The sequence below is a fragment of the Hemitrygon akajei genome, chromosome 20 (genome assembly GCF_048418815.1).
Source record: "Hemitrygon akajei chromosome 20, sHemAka1.3, whole genome shotgun sequence".
Taxonomy (NCBI): Eukaryota; Metazoa; Chordata; class Chondrichthyes; order Myliobatiformes; family Dasyatidae; genus Hemitrygon; species Hemitrygon akajei.
The window spans coordinates 17,830,743-17,853,261 of NC_133143.1; the positions used below are offsets into that span (position 1 = coordinate 17,830,743).

The 22,519-nt window shown below is 39.2% G+C and overlaps 1 protein-coding gene across 14 annotated transcripts in view; it reads left to right on the forward strand.

Annotated features, from left to right (window-relative positions):
- The window catches only part of atxn1a (ataxin 1a), a 478,304-nt gene that overhangs the window by 242,931 nt on the left and 212,854 nt on the right, over positions 1-22,519 (forward strand). Inside the window, exon 6 of one of the 14 annotated variants that reach the window (XM_073023939.1) lies at positions 1,653-1,700. The exons of 12 other annotated variants lie outside the window; for them this stretch is intronic. The gene's annotated coding sequence lies outside the window, so the exon portion shown is untranslated. Of the gene's footprint in view, positions 1-1,652; positions 1,701-12,361; positions 12,383-22,519 lie in introns of those variants that run through there. One more of the 14 variants, XM_073023947.1, reaches the window with a different exon arrangement.

Here is a 22,519-nt window from a genome sequence, read left to right on the forward strand (position 1 = left end):
AAGCATTGTGCTAACCACTGTGCTACTGTGCTGCCCCTCTTTGTCCGTTATTCTCCGAAGGATTTTGTCTGCTGTCTTGAAAATTTAATATCATTGACTAGCATGTCGTAATTTTAAACTGTAAAGGTATAAGAAATCACATTATCCATCCTGAATTGTTCTTAAAGTAAGTTCTAGAAAATTGAGTAACAAGTATGTAACATTAAGTGCCCTGTTTTGTTTGCTGTAGGAAACCTGCAACTTGTCATCTGAGTTTTTCTGATGCTCAACAGCATGAAGAAAGATAAAAGTGAGAAAAGGGATGTGTTATTGTTATTGAGAGTTGACATTTTTATCTATTTCAGACCCAAAAAGGCACCATATATGCATATTCAATATTATTTTATTCTTGATGAAAATGTTGCTTCTGCTGGTTTCCTTAAATTTGTTTTATGAACTATCTCTGCTTTTGTAACAAAAACTCACTGCATCACTTGATTTCACATCAGAAGTAGAATTGCTTTTCATCAAGCCAGATTTTAAATATTATAAAGTTAATTTTTGTTAGTCAGAAATCTGTTACCAGTCATCTGGAAAACTTGTTCTTGGCGTTTTTGAAAGAGTTTGAAATTTGCAGTGTTTGATGTCATGGGGTGGGGGTGGGGAGGGGTGGTGTGTGCCTGTTTTCGTGAATCAGAGCAAACTGATGACTCCTTTGTTCCAGTTTTCACAATGCTCTAGGTGCTGCTCAAAGTTCAGTTCCTTAGGAAATGTGGTGAAGTTTAAACTTCAAGTAATGAATGTGCTGAAGTCATGTTTTTTGTTTCCTTCTGCTGTATGAGCCAGTAAATGCAATCAATGTTGATTAAATGCCAAGGCTGTAGATATTGCTTTTAATTCAAACACAAGCAGTCATTTGATGTATTTTGACGGAAATGCAAAGAACGTTCTTCTCTGCTTTTGCTGGATTTGTTTATAGTCTGCTGTAAAAGGTCTGATGAAGTTAAAATCAAATGGCTCAAATGGGCATTAACCAACATCTCTGTATAATTGGTGAAATTGGTGAGCCTTTTCTATGCTCTCCTATTCCTAGTGCCTTGTTTTACTATTTTAATGTGGTGATATCATTTTATTTGAAGTGTATCTTCTATGCATTTGTGGGGAAAAAAGATTCTGATGAGAACTCCACAGCTATTTACCCACCCAAATGTTTCGTTCAACACTTTCTGGCAGTACTGTTTTCCTTTTATTCTGACATGAGCAGTGAATTGTGTAAGGAAGAGAACTTTCATCATGAATATCGGTTAGAAGAGAAATTGTAGTAAAACCCTTGATGACCCAAATTTCTGGTGGTTCGGATTCTGTCTCTGGAGAATGAAAGCAATAAGCAGATGGACATGAGCAACTGCCCATAGTAATGCATTTTAAAAGGGACCATTCATTAACTGCCGTTTCCCAGCTGATAGTTGCTCTGCTCTCCCCTTCCACTTGTTGGGGCCCAGTTCCCACACTCCCTTTAAACTTAAGGTTGTCTGTAAAAATATATCATTTTACTGTGTAACTTTTAAAATATGAAATGGGGAATTAATAATGATGTACATTAGTCTGGAAAGTCTGTTAGTCTGGCATCATCAAAATTATAAGCATGCTAAATTAAAGGAATTTTATTGCAGATGTTCAACTTCTTTTCATGGCCTAAGAATCGTCCTCTGACTATTCAGGTAAAGCTTTGTTAACCCTTTACTGTTTGTAAGCTATTTGTTTTCCATGCCCTGAAAATATTTGATGAAGATTTTAGCAAACAGGCATGAAAATGCACTTGAGGGTAAGATCAGATAAGAGATATTCTGATTAAAAAGCAGAACAAGCTCAAGAGCCAATTTGATCTACACTTTTTCTAATCTTGTATTCATATCCATACTACGTTGATAAAAAATGCTCCAATTATAATCTGACCCAATATTGTGCTACCCTCACCAGTATTCTGTTCTTTATTTCGATAAAGTTATATGTGTCATATTTTGTTTATTCTTGGGGAGTTGAATTAAAAATGGGCTACTTACAAGTTTGCAAGTTGGGCATCTTCCATTTGGTCAGCACACTGTGTCCAAGTCCTTGTACTTAGAATTAACATCTGCTGTTGTTAAGGTGATAGTTTTAACTGGAGTTTTCTAGGCCTCTTGTATCCTTATGTGGCCAGATGGATTTTACTCCTCCATATTTCTGACTTAGTAAATAGAGGAATGAGTTTGACCTGCTATTGCAATCACAATGTGGCTTGTTCAGTGAAGTTTCTAGTCAATGAGGGCTTCTTCGGATGGTGAGGAGCTGAAATGTTGTAGTCAGTAGAAGCCTGAAGTAGAAAGCAGAATCTGAGCAGTATCTGAGGAGAGAGAAAGCGATTAAGATTTCAAATTTGTTGACCTCTCCTCAAAACATCACGGGTGTCCTATGAGGTTGGATGATTTGATGGTGATAGTGCAATTCAGTTAAATGAAAGTAGATGGATCCTCTTGTGATGCAGATAAATGCCTGCGAAAGGTAATTTATTAGATTAAATTTGTGCTAGTTTTTGGCGTAGCACATAACTAAGCAATCTTCCAGTTAGTTGTGCGGATACACTGGAACAGCTTGACTAAAATTGTGGCTAGTTCTGAGGTACAAGCTTGAGCAAAATAGATGGACTTGTATTTCAAATAATAAAAGAAGGATAGAAAGGGATCTTTCTTTTCGGTTAGTCCTGACGAAGGGTCTCGGCTTGAAATGTCGACATCGCTTCTCCCTATAGATGCTGCCTAGCCTGCTGTGTTCTACCAGCATTTTGTGTGTGTTGTTGATAGAAAGGGAGTACATGATTTTAACAATGTGTTGTGAATTTAATATTTCAATAAAAGTATTTAAATGTCATTATGTGATATTGATATTAGTGTTTGTGATTGTGAGAATGTATTCATATTTTGCATTAAATGTTGATATTTTAACTTAGACTGTGGGAATGCCTAGCATAACCAAAACTTGCACATCAGAAGCTTGCACAACAGGATGTCATCTTGTGAAGTAGTTTTGCTTTATGCCCTGGCAGCATTAGAGCATCTCCAGCAAAATGTAGTTGGCCAAAATTAATAATTTTGGGTAAACTGTGCTTAACAACAACCGAGGTCTTTTTAAAAAACAATGAAGGCACTATTCTATCTTTGCCATGCACATGGGAAGATCTGTGGCAAGATAGCTAAAAGTGACGATGCAATTCCTAAGCTAATGCAAATTATTGTCATGTTTATTTTGAGATAGAATGCAAAATAGGCCCTTCTAGCCCTTGGAGCCAAATTAACCCTAGCCTAATTACAGGGCAATTTACAATAACCAATTAACCTACCAGCCGGTATATCTGGACTGTGGGAGGAAACTGGAGCACCTGCAAGGAACTTGTGTGGTCTCAGGGAGAAAGTACAAGTAGCGGTGGGACCTGAATCCACGTCATGTGTACTGTAAAGCATTGAGCTAACTGTTAGCAGTATTATCCCAAAATCCATACCAAATACTCATTTAAAATTCTAACTCGGGTTAGATTGTGAGGACACTCAGTCCTCGTTTATTGTCATTTAGTAATGCATGCATTAAGAAATGATACAATGTTCCTCCAGTATGATATCACAAAAACACAAGACAGACCAAGACTAACTTAAAAAAACCACATAATTATAACATATAGTTACAACAGTGCAAAGCAATGCCGTAATTTGATAAGGGCAGACCATGGACACGGTAAAAAGTCTCAAAATCCTCGATAGCCCATCATCTCACATAGACGGTAGAAGGAAGAAAAAATCTTCCTGCCATGAACCTCCAGCGCCACAAAGCTTCCTGATGCAGCCTCTGGAAGCATCCGACCACAGCCAACTCTGAGTCCGTCCGAAAAACTTCGAGCCTCCGACCAGCCCTCCGACACCGAGCACCATCTCTGTCGAGCGCTTCGACACCGGCCCAGGCTGCCAAGCAACAGGCAAAGCCGAGGATTTGGGGCCTTCCCCTCCGGAGATTTTTCGATCGTACAGTAGCTGCGGCAATGAAACAGGCATGTCAGAAGTTTCACCAGATGTTCCTCTGTGCTTTTCCCATCCGTCCCCATCAAATCAGGATTGTGTATGGCCCCTACTTACAGATAACAGATATTCATTTCTGGAGTGGCCGCGCGCACTGCCGTCGCACCGCCATTTTTCCATTTGGTTTGGAGGCATTTAATGTTGGAGTTCATTTCATGAACTATTTCCTTGCAGTTAAAATGTTGTGGCTGTTCAGAGGAACTTGCAAAAAATGTTGATCTTGAATAAATGCACACAGCACTTTGTGAAAGGTATAACAGCACACGTAGTTTTATTGTCAGTTAGATTCCTGGGGCATTGTTTTTAGAATTGTTTCAGATACCCAGTATCTGCACTATTTTGATTTTCCTTCTTATTGTACCTTAACTTTTGTCTGTCACTCTGTCTTCCAAATTTTTGTCTGCATATCTTTTGCAGTCTTTACCTTTATCCTTGATGAATCTCTTTACTTGATCTGTGCCCTGTTTTCTCCTTGCCTTCTTCCTCTAGACTCTCATCTGGAAGAAGACTCTGATATAGAAATCCATGTCTCTCCCTAGGGTAACTGGCCTTGTTACATATCCATTTGTTCAACAGGCTACATCCCCCACAAGCTTTTCGCTTGGCTTTCCTCTGTAGACCAGAAGAATGAAAGCTGCAAAGGAAACATTTATTTGCTACTGGTGAGCTTCCAGCGGAAAATACATTGCTCATTAAATTTAGATGCTGCAGCCACTTAGCAAAGGGCATTCAACTGCAGGGGTGTGATAGTGTAGTAAGATTTATTACCATGCTGCAGAAGACCATCTGCCCATCAGAGCAATGCCATCAGTCCCAATTCCCTTTTCCCTTGTAGCTTTGTAATGTATTCTATCTCAACTCCCATAAAATTTGATTCTGTTATGTACACTTTGGCTCATTTACTGTAGCCAATTAACCTGCTGATAGGTCCTGGGATGTAGGAATAAACCAAGGCTTCCAATGGGGTCACGTGGTTGTAGAGAGAATGTGTAAACTGTACCCAGGCAGCAGCCAAGGTCTGGATAGAACCTGAATCATTGGAGCTATGAGGAAGCATTCCTCAATATTAGGAATGGAGGAACACTAAAGGTAAGCTTACAGCAGCAATTGCAAAAACATTTGAATTAGCTGTAGAAAGGCAGACCAACCTTGAGGATCTTCTTAAATCTTCTTCCAGATAGCCACTCCTGACTTGTACCGGCATTGGCTGATAGGTGAGAAACTGGCATCAATCAGGTGTTGATTCACAGAAAAAAAAGACCAAATTTTAAATAATGAGAAGCACTGGCTGTTTTGTGCTGGAGTGCCAGTTGCTGAGATCCATCTGTGTAAAGATTATATAGGCATCAAAAGCATCCACAGGACATTTAATATACTTGCAGAATGGATGTATAATTAGCAAAGAAGGGTCTCTGCCCGAAACATCGACAGTGCTTCTCCCTTTAGATGCTGCCTGGCCTGCTGCATTCCACAAGCATTTTTTTTGTGTGTGTTGCTTGAATTTCCAGCATCTGCAGATTTCCTAATGTTTGCAAATTAATTTCATTGTGTCTTTGTACATTTTGGTAAAAAAAATTACTGATTAGCACTCTAACATGAAGTAGAGGGTTAAGCAACGTAGAGGCACAGGTAGTCAACAGATTTATTATCAAAATACATTTCTGTTACCATATATTACCTTCAGATTAATTTTCTTGCAAGCATTTACAAGGAAATAAAGAAATACTATAGAGTTTATGAAAATATACATAAACAAAGACTGACAACCAATATGCAAAAGAAGAACAATTGTGCAAATAAAAAATAAATAATACCAAGGACATGTGTTGTAGAGTCCTTGAGAGTAAGTCAATAGGTTGTGGAATCAGTTCAGAGTTGTGGTTAGAGAAGTAATCCATGCTTCAGGAGCCTGTTGGTTGTAGGGTTATAACTGTTTCTGAACATGGTGGTGTGGGTAGAAGCAAGAAGAGAGCATGGCCTGGATGGTGGGGTTCCTTTTATGGATGATGCTTTCTTGTGACAGTATTCCAGGTAAATGTGCTCAGTGGTGGGAAGTGCTTTGCCAGTGATGGACTGGACTGTACCCACCACTTTCTGTTCCTGGGCACTGGTGTTTCCATATCAGGATGCAGCCAGTTACAATACACTTCACTGCGCATCTATAGACCTTACCACATCATGACAAAAGTAATAAGGTCATAAAACAAAGGCAAACCAGTTATTAAGGTTACTATAAGAAGGATTAATTGAAATTAATATCAATAATCTGGAACTACAAGGTCAATTAATCTAAAAAACAGATAATATTCCTTTTTTCAAAAGGCTGTTTTAAAGTACCTGAATTTAGCTTATTTTTTATAGGGTCATATTAAAGGTTTTCCACATTACTTAGTAACTTTCAGGTTTAAGCAAATAATTATCAAGGGTGTTACTAGAGTAGGAAATTCCATAAATTTTTATGATGTGTTGTGGCTTTTAGTTTTTCAGACTTGTAACAGATAGGAATTAGCTCACTGAACATGTCGTATCAATGCTGGAGATGAAACCATCTAAAATTAGTGTTTTTATTAACCCATTTACTGCACTTTGGTGTACAGTTATGTTTGACAAAATATCCATTGTTTTCTGAGCTTAATTAAAGGGACATAAGGGTTCAGTAAATATAAAAATGAACTTTCTATTATCCCTGGAATCATTTATATTGTTCAGTTTAATTGCTGTGAACTGATTATTTTTAATCTCCAAATCTGTATATTTGGGTGATAAATTAGAGGAATTTTTTGAACTAGTCATACCAAATGGGTTGTATCAAGCATGTTTCTCAGTGTACTACAGATCACACATTGTGGCAGCACATTTTCCATGATAAAATTGCAATAGTTTGCATTTATATCGTACCTTTCAAAGAACTAAAATGTCCCAAGGTACTTTTACAGGAATGTCATCAAGTAAACCTCTGCACATTTCTACATAAGGGGCTATTAAGACAGATAAGCAAAGGCTTGATTAAGTGGACTTTATTAAAGTCTTGACAAGTGTTGGGGAATTTGGGGAGAGATTTCCACATGTTTGTGCTGTGGCTTTTAAAGACATGCAGCCAATGATAGAGTGAACCAGGTTCCATTATCTCTTGATTCAAAGGTTTCAAAAGTCCATTTAATGTCAGAGAAATGTATACAATATACATCCTGAAATGCTTTTTCTTCGTAACCATCCACAAAAACAGAGGAGTGCCCCCAAAGAATGAATGAAAGTTAAATGTTAGAACCTCAAAGTACCCCACCCCGATTTCCCCTCCCTCCTGCACGTAAGCGACAGCAAGCAATGATTCCCCCCTCCCTCCACTGGTTTTAAAAAAAGCATCAGCATCTGCTACCGAGCACTCAAGCGTGAGCAAAGCATCAATAAAGACACAGACTTGCAGTACTCCAAGGACTACTCGTTCAACTGGTTTTCGACATACCACAGGCTCTCTCTCTTCCTAATAAAGCAGAAAGAGGTGTCCCCGTTTCACAGCGAGAGGGGAGACATAACAAACAACTTGTTGGTTTAGGATGTTAAAAGTCCGTTGCATCGCTTTTTCCGAGCTCTGTGCCCAAAGATCTTGGGTCTCTGGGCACACAGCCTTAGATCTTCCATCTCCCACTACACACTGACCTCCAATCCCCCCCGTCAGAGCCACAGAATCTCGGTCCTCTGAAGGCAAGTGAAGCTAGCTGTTAGGCCGCACCCTTGGCATGCTGAATAACGGGCATTCGTGAAATCCTGAGAGCAGGTCCCATTCCCGCAAGGAACCGTCAGGAGTCAGTGTGTAACTCCTGATCAGGGTCTTCAAAAGAACCCTGAAAGGAAAAAATAGAGATATTAAAGATGGAAATAGAGCTGTTTCTGAAGATGCAAGCAAAGGAGTCGCTGTTAGGTTCCTTCCAGGTGAGGCGACACTTAACCTGTGAGTCGGCTGGTGTGGTATACTGCGTCCGGTGCTCCAGGTGTGGCCAATTATATATTGGCGAGACCCGACGCAGACTGGGAGACCGTTTCGTGGAACACCTACGCTCGGTCCGCCAGAAAAAGCAGTATCTCCCAGTGGCCACACATTTTAATTCCACGTCCCATTCCCATTCTGATATGTCTATCCATGGCCTCCTCTATTGTCAAAATGAATCCAAACTCAGGTTGGAGGAACAACACCTTATATACCGGCTGGGTAGCCTCCAACCTGATGGCATGAACATTGACTTCTCTAACTTCCGTTAATGCCCCTCCTCCCCTTCTTACCCCATCCCTGACATATTTAGTTGTTTGCCTGTTCTCCATCTCCCTCTGGTGCTTTTCCCCCCCCCTTTCTTTCTCCTGAGGCCTCCCGTCCCATGATCCTTTCCCTTCTCCAGCTCTGTATCACTTTCACCAATCACCTTTCCAGCTCTTAACTTCATCCCACCCCCTCCGGTCTGCTCCTATCATTTCACATTCCCCCCTCCCCCCTCTACTTTCAAATCTCTTACTATCTTTCCTTTCGGTTAGTCCTGCCGAAGGGTCTCGGTCCGAAATGTCGACATCGCTTCTCCCTATAGATGCTGCCTAGCCTGCTGTGTTCTACCAGCTTTTTGTGTGTGTTGTTGTTTGAATTTCCAGCATCTGCAGATTTCCTCGTGTTTGCTGTTAGGTGCCATTGATTCTCCTAAGCTCTGCCTCCTCTTTCATTATTTTTGAGGTTCTGTCAATCTCAGTCTTGAAAATATTATCAAATGCCTTCTGAAGCAGAGAATTTTGAGTTTTATATCCTCTGCATATCGAAAAAGAAACTGGCTAAACCTAACTGGCTGATTTCCTGCTACACTGACACTATGCTCTTCTTCTAAACCAGGGCTCCACAGTCCCCTTAATAGTTTTGGTCCATGGCATAAAAAAGGTTGGGAACCCCTATTCTAAACCCTCCAACCAGAAAGAATAAACTACTTGACATCCTCTGTCAATTCCTCTTTGTTTATATGACTCAGTGAGATCTCTACTCATTGTTCAAAATTCCAGTGAGTACAGACCAATCTTTTACTCAAATTCTCTTCAAAAGTCAACACTCTCATCCCCAGAATCAAAGCTACACTGATTCAAAGGCAAACTTAGCGTCTTCTAGATAACAAGTAAACTGCGCACAGATCTCCAAATAAGCTCTCAAAAAGTGATATAATATTAGAAAGATTTCCTGAACGTGGAGAAGACAAAGGACTTCAGGAAGATATTGACAAATCATCCCCCTGTGTGAATACACAGCTGCCCTGTAGAGAGAGCTGAGGGCACCAAGTTCCTGGGAGTTCACATCACGGATGACCACAACTGGCTTAATATCACCTCCCTGAACGAGGAGATACAGCAGCATTTCCACTTCCTAAGAAGATTGAGGCAAGCAAGGCCCCCCCCCCCCCCACCCCATCTTAACTCATTTTACAGGAGCACAATTGAGAGTGCCCTAACAAGTTGCATTTCCATCTGGTGTGGAAGCAGTTGAGCATCGGATCCGAAGTCCCTACAAAGGTCTGTGAGAACAGCTGAGAGGATCATAGGGGTTTCCCTACCATCCATCGGGGACATTTATCAGGGGTGCTGCATACACAGGGCCCTTAGTATTATTAAGGATCCCACCCATCCATCCAGCATCCTCTGACTTTCTACCATCAGGCAGGAGACTCTGATGCATAAAAACAAGAACGGTCATGAAACAGTTTCTTCCCTCAGGCCAGTGGACTTCTGAACTCCCTGCTGCATCGTATTCAAAGTGTAACTGGTTAATCTGTTCTGTACCTTACAATATTTAATATTAATGCACTTTAGTTTGTTACTTATGTGTGATCCATCTGTAGATTTTATCCTTCCTTGATAAGTTATTGTGTGTTATGGGTACTACTGTGCTTTACATCCTGGTTTGAAGAAGCGTTTCCTTGTTTCTGATATAGATATATGTGTGATATACATGTGTATTTAGTTAAATAACAATAAACTTGACTTAATTAATTGTACTGCAGCTCTCTTGCTTTCCTGATCATTGTATCCAAGTATTTACTTTCTGTCTTGTGAATCAGCACATTCTGTTATTCCTTAAGCTCATGTTTACTTGTTTCTCAAAGGTTAAAACATTTTTAAAATTCTTCTTACCAAAATGCACAACTCCATATTACTTTGGCCCAACCCTCTGCCTTCTTACTTAAGTAGCACCTCATCAAGTGTCTTTTGAAAGTCCAAGAAGACTGAATGACTGGTTACCCTTGTATCTACTTTGTTGGTTGTAATGTCAAAAAGAAAAATACCTTCTTCGGGTACAATTTTCTCTTCTTAAAGTCATGTTAGTTACATGTAATGTCATTAATCTACTTAATGACTTGATTTTATGTCCTTAATAATGGATTCAAGCATTTTTCTGACAATAGGTTCCAAGCTTATAGGCCTATTTTTTACTCTTGGTCATTAAAAAGCAGTATTATGTTTGTTTCCTTAGGAAAATTTGGAAGATTATGATTTCACATTGGGGATGAGTCCAGGAGCTTTGTCTGCTTTTTAGACACCTTAATTTCTCAATTACTCTATCTTTAGTCATTTAACTTTAAGGTCACCAATGTTACTAAACAAAAACTGTTACCTGACAAAGGTAACGATTTTCACAAAGAACCATGAGTATTGGAGGCAGAAGTTACATCAAATTCCAATAATATTTTCAACATGCACAAAATTGATGACGTTTGTAGCTATGTGATGGATTAAATTTATCCCAGGTGGATGTAAAATGTATTTTGTTATGAAGAATAAAGAAATGTGTTACCAATTGCGTTCTTTTAGAATTATGGTGCCATACAGCACAGAAACATGGCCTTCCATGCCAACTATCAGACACCATATACAGCTTTCCTTTTGCATCCTCTTCAACTCCAAATCCATTCCTCCAAACTTGCCCAATTCTCTAATTCACTTGTGCAAGGGGTAATTTAAAATAGCGAATCTGCCATATAGCGTACCAATCATAGTTTTTTTCAAAGGTTGTTTTCTTCAGAGGAGGCTGAAGGAAAGCTAACTGAGGTGTGTAAAATTGAGGGGCCTTTTTAGAGGATAGAGTAAAGAAGGAACACTTTATATTTGCTGAGGGAAGTGGTCGAAATCCAGTAACATAGATTTGAATTAACTGATAAAAGGAACTTGCCCCACTTTTAAGTAACAGTCTGCTGGAGGAACTCAGTGGGTCAGCATTATCTGTTGGGTGGGTGGAGGTTAAGAATTGTTGATGTTTCTGGTTGGAACTCGGAGTCAGGAGCTGATGCAGGGTTTTAACCTGAAATATTGTCAGTTTCTCCTCCCCCCCCCTCCCCCACTAAACCTGTTGAGTTCTTCCAACGGATTTATTTGTTACTCCAGATTTTAGTTTCTGCAGTCTCCTGTGTCACCTCTTATAAGTATTTGAGCTGAAATCTTATAGGAAAGTGGGATTAGGGTAGAGAGCTGTTTTTCAGCAGGCTGAAAAGATAGGTTGAATGAATGGCCTCCTCTGTCATAAATTTTCCATGATATAAACCTCCCCCAGACACATACTATGTTATTCACAAACCATCACCACTCTGTTTTTCCCTTCTATGTCACCCCCCCCCCCCCCCGCAAGCTAAATCTTGTTTCATATTTAACTTTTCTAGTTACAATGAAAGGTCATCAACTTTAAAACTTTAGCTGGTTCTCTCTCTGAAAATGTGGCCTGATGTGAGGTTTTTTTCCAACATTTTCAGTTTTTTATTCCCATGTGGAAATTATGTTCCTGAAGGAAGTTAAATGCATTGAATTAGCTGGGATGAGTGAGTACTAGTGAAAACCTTCGTTTCTGTGTCAAAGTCTAGTACAGTAAGTGTCTTAAGCTAGGAGTTCTAATCTGAATGTAAAACTGTTGGTACTTGTTAAGTTTGAGAGTGCAGAAAAAATGTTTTTAACACATCCTGGCTGTTACACATGTGACTAACTTTCAGCTGTGTGGGATCCACCAGTCTGGAAACTGGCCAGATCTGCGTGGGTCTCATTCATTGCGAGAGGAATCTACATATCATGTTATGTACCACTGCACTTTCCTGCTTTTATAAGATGTTTTTCTGTCTCTAAAGCTCTCTAAGTGAGGTTCGTTTTCCATTAGCTGTGAGGTAATCGTTTTCTTTGTGCAAGTTGACGTGATTAACATAAAAAGTCTTGCAAGGACATTACAGGAAAACTAGGCACCGAGCCAAAGAAGATATTAAAGGAGAATGACAAAACTATTCTAATCCAAATAGCTTTTACTTGTGAGTAACTATTTATTTTGTCATAGATGGATGGTTTCTTTCGAGCTGCTTCATATAATTGTACACTGTGGAGTGGAATTTCTCTGTAATTACAGACTAGATTTAAAAGCAGCCGTTGCACTGTATTGAGATTCAAATGTGGTTTAACGTGACTTCATAATAAAGCTGTATTTGTGAATCTTTTCCCACTCCAAAATGGCAACTTCTTGGCAGTTAAAACTGGCAGCAGCCTTGAACCAAAAGTATCCCTGGCAAGGCCGTGCTTGAAGCCCTATTCTTGGCAACATCCAATCGAAAGAGCGTTAAGTAACTTTCACTCTGATGGCCTCAAGAATTCTTAGAGCTAAAAGTACCTTTATCGAGGAGATGCTTGATGTCTCTATGCAAAATCTTCATAGTTGTTCAGGGCAGATTTTAGAATTTGAGATGATTTGGTTTTATGGCTGAAAATATCCTCTAAAAAGTAACAAATCTGCTGAGTTACTACTTCTGCTTTCATCTTATGATTGCCTTATTTCCTGAATAGTGCATAGTTAGCATTTTCATCACGATGAAATGCTGAGCGACTTTTTGAATTTAGGAAACAAAGGCATTGGGCTGTAGGGAGAATCTGAAGATTGCAGAGAAGTTGCATAATGTCAGCAGAGTTCTGTAGACTTGAGTGGTAGTAATAGTTTATAGTGGAGCATGTGCAATGTAAAATGCAGTTATTTAGACTACTACAATTAAGTTAAACTGATTCTTACACCCAGAAAATATAGAGAAATAACTCCAGAGTACATCTGGCTGTATAAGTGAAGAAAAATTACAACTCTAAAGGAGATACTGGGACTATTTCTGGCCCTTTGGCCTTTTGCAAGAATTGTTGCAGATATAACATTTGTGTTAGCATATCATTGTACTGTAATAAGTTGGAAGTGAGAGATTCTTTTTTGTTAATTAATTGTTCTCAGTTGAGGTGGTTGATGCTTTTCTTTGAACGGGTTCCATGGTTTTCTTTGTTTTGTGGCTGTCTATGGAGAAGATGAATCTCCGGTTGTAAACTGCATACATACATTGATAATAAATGTACTGTGAATCCTTTGAATTGAATTGAATGTTGGTAAGATGTAGAGATTGTGTACAATTTACTTTGACACTATAAATATCAACTATCACTTGTGCGAACAGAAATGGTGGAAGATTCACGCTGAGTGAGTATGGTGAATGGAGCTTTTCCATTGAGTTTCAAAGATTTATGTGACTACATTTATATTAAAATACCGAAATGCCAGAAAGTAGCATCAGTTTGCTTGAATCGATTGGTGAGAATGCACTTGGCACAGCTGTAAAGGACATTGGTGAGCCAGCACTTTGGTACAGCTGTACGTTATTGCTGAAATTGCACTTGGGGTATTGTATGCAGGCTTGGTCACATAGCTAGCTATAGAAATGATGTCGTTAAACTGAAAAAGATGCAGAAAAGACACCCAAGGATATTGATAGGGCTGGACAGCTTGAACTATAATGAGAGACTGAATAAACTGGAGCTGTTTTCCCTGGAGTGAAAGTGGCTGAGTTCCACAGAGCTATATAATACCATGAGGGACATATGTGTAAGATGAATGATCACAGTCTTTTTCCCAAGAAAGAATCTTAAAACTAGACGGTATAGGTTTAAGTTAAGGGGGAGGGGGGATTTTAAAGGGGACCTAAGGGTCACATTTTTCACACATTGGTGTGTATATGGAATGTACTATCAAAGGAACTGGTAGAAGTGGTACTGTGCACATTTAAGATATGAAGACAGATGAATTCAAAGTTCAAAGTAAATTTAATCAGCAGAATGCAGATTAGTGTTCTTTTGAAACTTCAGCTTGATTTTTTATCTTCTTCTCTTCCCTATGCAGTCCATTTATTTTTTCTGCCTGTCATGCTCTTTGTTGTGTCCTACTTTGTTACATTTTCTTCAAGTTTTGCCTTTAAGCTTGCATTGGTTTGGTGAATGTGAGACCTTTCACAACGGTAACACAGTTTGTTCAGCCAGGCAGTTTTCTGTTTAGACATTGCAATTTTGTTCATGCTTACTTTCATCCCTGACTGCAACCCAATTGTGTCTCTGTCTGCGGTTTCCATTCATACAGCGATTTGAACTGCTCTTTTACGTGTGGATTGTGCTTTGAAGGCTTTCTTCCAAAAACTAAGTGATCTATCAGTGCATTATTAAGCCCATCATTGAACTGACAATGTTCAGGCAACTTCTTCAATTCAATTACATAAGCTGAAGTGGATTTCCATGCCTTTTGATTCCACTTGTGAAACCTAAAGCATTTTGCAGTGAACAATGGTTTAAGTTCAAAGTGTTCCAGTATTACATGCACAATGTCAATAAAACCCATTTCGGCTGGTTTGGTTAGAGCATTTAAACTTCTAAGCATACTCCGGTTTTCTACCTATTGCTTCAATATGCTACTCAATTTGTTTAGTATAAATCATCCAGTTATCTGTTGTGCAATCAAACACGTCTACCTTTCCAATGTAGCCAGCCATTTCTGCTTCTTTTTATATTTATCATTATTATCATCACCCTGTACTCACTCTTTATGAACTTGTGGCTGTACTTGTTGCTTGATAATTTCATCCGTTTTCTGCCATTTTAAAAACTCAAATGTGTCTCTCCCCTTCTGAAGAAAAACATGCTGCACTTCAAAAGGTAGGTAGTCGTCTTGTTTTTGTTTTGTTGTAAAACCTCCTTGTTATTTTTTTGTAATTCCAGAAATTAATTGAAGGAATAGCACATGAGCCGGGATGCTGACTATTGTTTCAATGAGGGACTCACATATCATGTGATGGTGTAATGACATATGCCATTCCCGTACTTCTTTTATATAACCCATAATGAATTGCTGTGTGTAAACAAAGAATGCTTAATCAAATATATTAACAATGTTAGTTAAATAATTACTGAAATATTAAATAATATACTACAGTGAGGTCAAGAGTCCATCATATCGTACTAGAGGACTGTTCAATAGTCATTACAGTGGGATAAAACAGTCCTTAAGGTTGGTGGTACAGGCTATCTGGGTTTTATATCTTCTACCTGATGTGAGTGTGGACGCTGATTATGTAGGCTGCTTTGCTGAGGCTACAAGGAGTGTAGATAGTATCCTTGGTGGGGAGGCTTATTCTGTGTTATAGGAAAGATTCAGAGGGATATGGGCCAAACATAGGCAAAAGGATGTCAGATGAGCAGTTTGATCAGCATGAGTGAGCTGGGTCTTCTTACCGTGCTCTATGACTCAACAAATCGTGCTTCTCTTTTGAGGACTTGTCTTTACTATTGCCCGACCTTAATTGCAGTGCCTTATAAGTGGTAAACATAGATATATTAGAATCCGAAGGCACACATGAGAAAAATCTGAGTATATTTATTTGAGAACTTTTAACTATTGAGTTTAGAACTAGTGATTCTGGAGTGGAGGAGGCTATACTTGACATTATTATATTGAGTAATTCCATGGAGCTTTTCAAATCTGGTTCTTCTGCCTACATGCTGGCAGATATTGATTTTTCTTTAAACTTCATTTTAAGATGATTTGTTGTAAATGCTAATGGCTCTGGTAGACATTGATGGGTGATACATCCAACATGGCAGTGTAATTCTTTTCATCTGCTGTGACCTGTTGTGAACCTGTCCTGAAGCTAGTAACAACAATTCAGTAAAATTGTCAGGACTTGTGCCAACTATTAGTAACAAGGCTTTGAAACTGCAGGTTTTAGTGAACTCTGAAACAGTGAAATTTGTGCTTCTGGAAACAAAGACTGCTTGTGATGTCAAAAAATACTTATTTGGTTCCAACCTGTTCTAATATTTTTATACTATAATTGTTTTCTTGCTGCCTTTGAGTTAGATCAGTTGTGATCTTGGGAATTTTGAAGAAGGCTCAAAGGGCCAAAAGGCTTACTTTTCCTCCTATTTCTTAAAATTGTCAGCTGTGGCAAATGGTGAACATAAATAAAGGTAAACCTGTCGATGTAGTATGTTTTCAAAAGTATTTTATCGAGGAGATTCATGAGTTTAAGAAACACAGCTTGGATTTCCAGCAACTGCAGATTTTGTTTGTCTTGAGGTTATGTCATGGTTTCAAGTTTCATGGGCCTTGGAGTAATACAGTAGTGTGAAATGAAGCATAAGCAAGTCATTCCTGCTTGAGATACTGAAATAAAGATAAATCTTGTGCTTCAGCTTTTTATAGTGAATGATGTAGTTGAGGGGACTGAGTCTCATAAATCCATTTACTCATACAAAATTAGACGGGAAAGTAAATTGTGAGTGGAATGCAAAAAAAAACTGAAGCTTAAATGTGTGGGCAAACACACAGAAGGTGGAAGGTAACTTAGAGCTAGCTGTCTGCTTTAGAAAGAAAAAAATAGAAATGGGATATTTTCTTAAATAAAGAAATACTACAGATTATTAGTATTCAGATGGCCCTGGTGTCCTTGTACATGAATCATGGGAAGTTAGCATGCAGAAACACCAAGCAATTGGAAAAATAATTGGTATCAATTGGAAGTTTGGTATGTATTACAAAAGAGTTGAGCTGAAAGAGTAGCAGAGTCATACTACAATTAGTTGCATCTTGATTCAGATACTTGGGTAAGGACATATGTCTGCCTTAAATGGAAAATGCATTAAAAGTTGATTTGACTGATATCTGGAAATGGGATGATTATTCTATGAGGGATTGAGTTAATGCTCTCAAGAGCTTAAAAGAAAAACTGATGCCACTAAAGTTGCACATTTTAATGACAAGATAAAATAGACACTAGGAATAAGTTCTTCCAACAAGGATGTGACCATCTAAGGAGACGATCCTTGAGGATTGAGAAGAAGAGAAAAAAATAAACAGAATTGTGAAGTTTGGAATTCAAAATAGGAACTAATGGATACTTAGTCATTGAGTATATTCAAAATAGTTAACTGAACTTTATTAAACACCCTGAAATCAAATGCTTAAAGTAATTTCAAAACCTCATTTATTTTCCATCCTAAGTTGCTTTGAGAAGGTTGGTGATGGTGCCCTTTCTTCATCTGTGTAGTCAATATGGGCCATCATGTCCTACCATTGCAGTCAACAATGGAGATTGTTGTTACACAATAAACAAATAGTACACAGTGGAACTGCTGCTTTGTATTACGTTTGTGCAAAAGTTAAAGTGTACTTTCTTTTCCTGCTACCTTTCCTCCCTCTTTCCTGAAGTTGTTTTATAGTTTCACCTTTGTCTATAACACTGTGGAGGTACCGTAGATGGAATCAGAGTCATACAGCATGGAAGTAGGCCCTTTATTTACGCCAACCACAGCATTGTCCTAACTAGTCCCAGTACCCATGTTTGGCCCATAACTCTCAAAGCCCTTCCCTTCCATATACCTATTCAAATGCCCCTTAAATATTGCAATTGTATCTGACTTAACCACTTCCTCTGGCAGCTCATTCCAGGTATACACTATTCTTTGTAAAGTTACATCAAATACCTTTTACTCTCCGCTCTTGTATCTGTGTCCTCCCTAACCCTGGGGAAAAGACTAATTCCAACCACTTTCTTCATACCTCTCTTGATTTTATAAATTTAAGGTCACATCTCTTTCTCCAAGGAATAAATATCCAATGTTGTTAAACTCTCCCTATAGTTCAGGCCCCTAGTGTAGGCAACATCCATCTGCACCTTCTCCAACCTGGTAATGTCTTTCCTGTAACAGGATGATCAAAATTGTGCACATTACTGCAAGTGTGGTTTCACCAATGGCTTAAACAGCTGCAATATATGTCTCTATTCCTGAACTTGTTGCCCTGACTGTTGAAGGATAGCAGACTAGCTGTCTTCACCATCCTCTGTACTTGTACAGCCACTGTCAGTAAATTGTGCATTTGTATTCCAGCTGTTTCTGTTCCATTACACTCCTCAATGCCCTGCCATTCACTATATACACCCTATGGCCATTTTATTAGGTATACCTGCTCAATTATGTAAATATCTAATCAACCAATGATGTGGCAGCAACTTAATGCATAAAAGCATGCAGACATGGTCAAGAGATTCATTTGTTGTTCAGACCAAATATCCAAATGGGGAAGAAATGTGATCTAAGCAATTTTGACTGTGGAGTGATTGTTGGTGTCAGACCAGTGGGTTTGAGTATGTCAAACTGCAGATCTCCTGCGATTTTTACATACAACACTTTCTAGAGCAGGGGTCCCCAACTATTTTTATGCCATGGACCTCTACCATTAACTGAGGGGTCCATGGACCCCAGGTTGGCTACCCCTGCTTGAGTTTACCAAGAATGATACAATAAACAAAATTGTCTGGTATGCAGTGGTTCAGTGGGTGAAAACTCCTTGTTAATGAGAGAGTTTAGAGGAGAATGGCCAGTCTGGTTCAAGCTTGGAGGAAGGAGACAGTTGCTCAAATAACCACGTGTTACAACAGTGATGTGCCGAAGTGCACAACAACACAAACCTTGAAGTGGACTTCAGCAGATATACACTCAGTGGCCACTTTATTAGGTAGAGGAGGTACCCAATAATGTAACTACTGAGTGCAAGTCCTACCCTGGCTTGACTGTCCAAAAGGCATCATCTCATATCTATCCAAATTGAAATCCATTCAACATTCTTGAGCCTATTTCCCTAATTGGTTGATAAGTGAAGCAGGTTATGATGAAATACAATAAGATCTCTAATTTAGTATAATCAGCAAACATGTTAATTGTACATTCATGTTCAGGTTATTTACATATATAATGAATATCCAAGTAATGATGGATCTTGTGGGTAAGATACCGGAGGGAATCTTGAGGAACATATTCCCTTTCTGTCATGTCAGTCCATTACTTTACAACTGCGATGAGGTCATACTCAGGGTGGAGGAGCAACATCTCATTTTCTGTCTGGGTAGCCTGCAACTTAAAGGGATGAAAATTGATTTCTCCAGCTTTCAGTAATTTCTCTCATACTTCCTCTCTTTTTCCATTCCCCATTCTGGTTCCTCCTCATCCCTGTTCCTCTCTTTTACATTATCTCCCTCTGAATCCCCTCTTCTTTCCCTTTTTTCCATGGGCCACTGTTCTCTCTGATCAGACTTGTTCTTCATCCCTTTACCACTTTTCACCTCCCAGCTTCTTACTTCATTCCCCTCCCTCCCCCACCCACCCATTTTCTCCTCATCTATTTTCACCTATCACCAGCTTATACTGCTTTCCCTCCCTCACTTTATTCTGGCTCCTGCCCCCTTCCTTTCCTGTCCTGCAGAAGGGTCTTGGCTTGAAACTTTGACTATTTATTCCCCTCCATAGATGCTGTCTAACTTGTGTTCCTCCAGTATTTTGTGTGTGTCATTAAATAATACATTTCTTTGTTAACATGATGCCAGACTTATTGTGAGTAGTTAACCAGTATTTTCTGCTTGATTATGTTTTTGTCTCAGGTCATTTTCTTTATTTCACTCTCTCCCCCTCACTTAGCTTTCACATTTTACAGCACAATGCTTTGCAGCTCACCACTTTTAACCTGATTATTTGACTTCTGTAACCCATCTCAAGGCTAGTGTTAACTTAGTAAAACGTGTCTTCTCAAATAGAGTCTGTGAAATGACAAAATTGAATTGCAAAAGGAAAAAAAATCATCTATAATAAATCTCAACAGAAGTGATTATTTAAAATTAGTAATGAAACTGTGGAACTTCCATTTTTTATTTAAATTATTTCATAAAGAGGCCAGACTCCTGATAGTCTAAGATCACAATCTTTATTCGTTCAGTCTGCTTTTGGTTTGCCAGTGGTTTCCATAATTCCTTAACTACTAACCTTGGTGCAGGTCACTCAGTGTTTACCTAAAACTCCTGCTAAATTCCCTCTTGTGAATTGAGGGCCGCCAGGGTTTTGCAGCTGGAGGGATGATGAGTAGACCAAAACCAGCAAAGAGCCATATGATTTTTTACATACAATTCATACAGCTTCCAACAATAAAATTGTGGGAGTTAATACATTAAGAAATAATACCATGCATGCAGAACTCAAGCTCTCCCATACAAAACCAGAGCAGGCCCCAACATAAAACCACAGTTAGTTTTAACTTCCAATGATAGCATTGGTAATTGAAAGCAGCTTTATGCATTTGATGTGAGGAATTTGGGTTCAGTGAAAGGAACTCTTGCGTTCCCTGGTGGATGTTTCTGGGAAGGATGTGGTGGGTCTGCAGGCTATATAATGAGATAGCTGTTGCAGATCAGATGTACAGACAGGATTAATGTGTGAGCCATCAGGAGTGAGAACATCTGCTCTATTCTAAGAACAAAAAATTCTGCAGACGCTGGAAATCCAAAGCAACACACACAAAATGCTGGAGGAGCTCAGCAGGTCAGGTAGCATCTGTGGAAATGATTTATTAGTCTAACCCTAGGGCCAAGATGTTTCTTCAGGACTAGAAGGAAAGGGAAGGTACCAGAATAAAATGTGGCGGGAGGGGACGGAGGTTAGCTGGAAGGATGTAGGTGAAGCCAGGTGGGTGGGAAAGGTCAAGGACTCTATTCTGCTGTTTCTCTGATCTCTCTGGCTTGTGATAAATTATATTTTGGTAAATCTTAGGCCCCAAATATCCAGCACACCTGAGTCAATTCAAGTTCATTGTCATTCAGTCGTATACAAGTGTACTGCCAAATGAAACGACATTCATCCTGACCAAGGTGCACAACACAGTATATATAATTCATGCACATAACATATCAAGTAATATTACCACACTTAAGTTAACAAAAAAAAAGTTGCATATATGATACAAGTTTAAAAAGTAAACAGTATAATGCTGTTCACAAAAAAGAGAAAATCTGCAGATGCTGGAAATCCAAACAACACACCCAAAAAGTATAGTCAATGTTTTGGGCTGAAACCCTTCCAAAGGGTCCTGCCAAAGGGTTTTGGCCTGAAATGTCAATTGTACTTTTTCCATAGATACTGTGTGTCCTGTTGAGTTCCTCCAGCATTTTGAATATAATGCTGTTGGGCACTTCATATGTGATGAGATCTGGGTGGTGGCGGGGAGTTTAGTAGTCTTACAGCTTGGAGAAAGAAGCTGTTTCCCATACAAAGAGTTCTTGGCCCAATGCTATGGTAGTGTGTCAAAGAGATTGTTGGGTGGATAGGAGGGATTATTGACAATGTATAGGGCCCTACATATGCAGAGCTTCTGATAAATATCTCTCATGGGTGGAAGCAACACCCCAGTAATCCCTCAGTAGGCCTTGCAATCGCTTGTAGGCATTTCTAGTCAGATGCCTTGCAATTCCCGCACCAGATGATGATGTAGCTAATCAGGATTAGTGCTTGATTGCTTGAGTGCTTGATTGTGCTGCTGTATATTTTAAAAAATGGCTAAAATGGGGGGACTGGGAGCCTCATTCACCTCAGTCTCCTCAGGAATTGAAGATCATGCTGTGCTTTCTTGACCAAAGAGGTGGGTGATGAGGGACCGGGTGAGATCGTCTTTTATGTACACGCCCAGTTACTTGATACTCTAACTCTGTCCTTGGAGGAGCTGTTAATGTGCAGTAAGGAGTGATCACCCAGCACCTTCCTAAAGTCCACAATCATCTCTTTGGTCTTATCCATATTGAGACTCAAGATATTGTACTTGTACCATTCTGCCAGCCATGCTGTTTCCTCTCTGTACGTGTCTCGTTGTCATTAATGATGAGGTCAACCACTGTTGTGTCATCAGCAATCTAGATGATTCAGTTTGAACTGGATCTAGTAATATAGTCATGCATCACCAACGTGAACAGCAGCTTGCTGAACACATAACCTTAGAGATCGCCAGTGCTCAGTGTGATGGAGCGAGAGATGTTTCTGCCATCGTGGACTGACTGTGGCTTTTCTGTCAAGAAGTCCAGGATCCAGTTACAGAGAGAGGTGTTGTGACCCATTGAGGACAGTTTACCCACCAGCTTCTGAAGGATGATCAATTAAGTTGACAAAGATTAAAAAATCTACAGATTTTTATGGAGCTTACTGACATTATTTAAAACAGTTTTGTTTTCTGGAAAGGTGAATATAATGTTCTGTGCTAACATGTTGCCAATTATGTTTTGAAAAGGAGG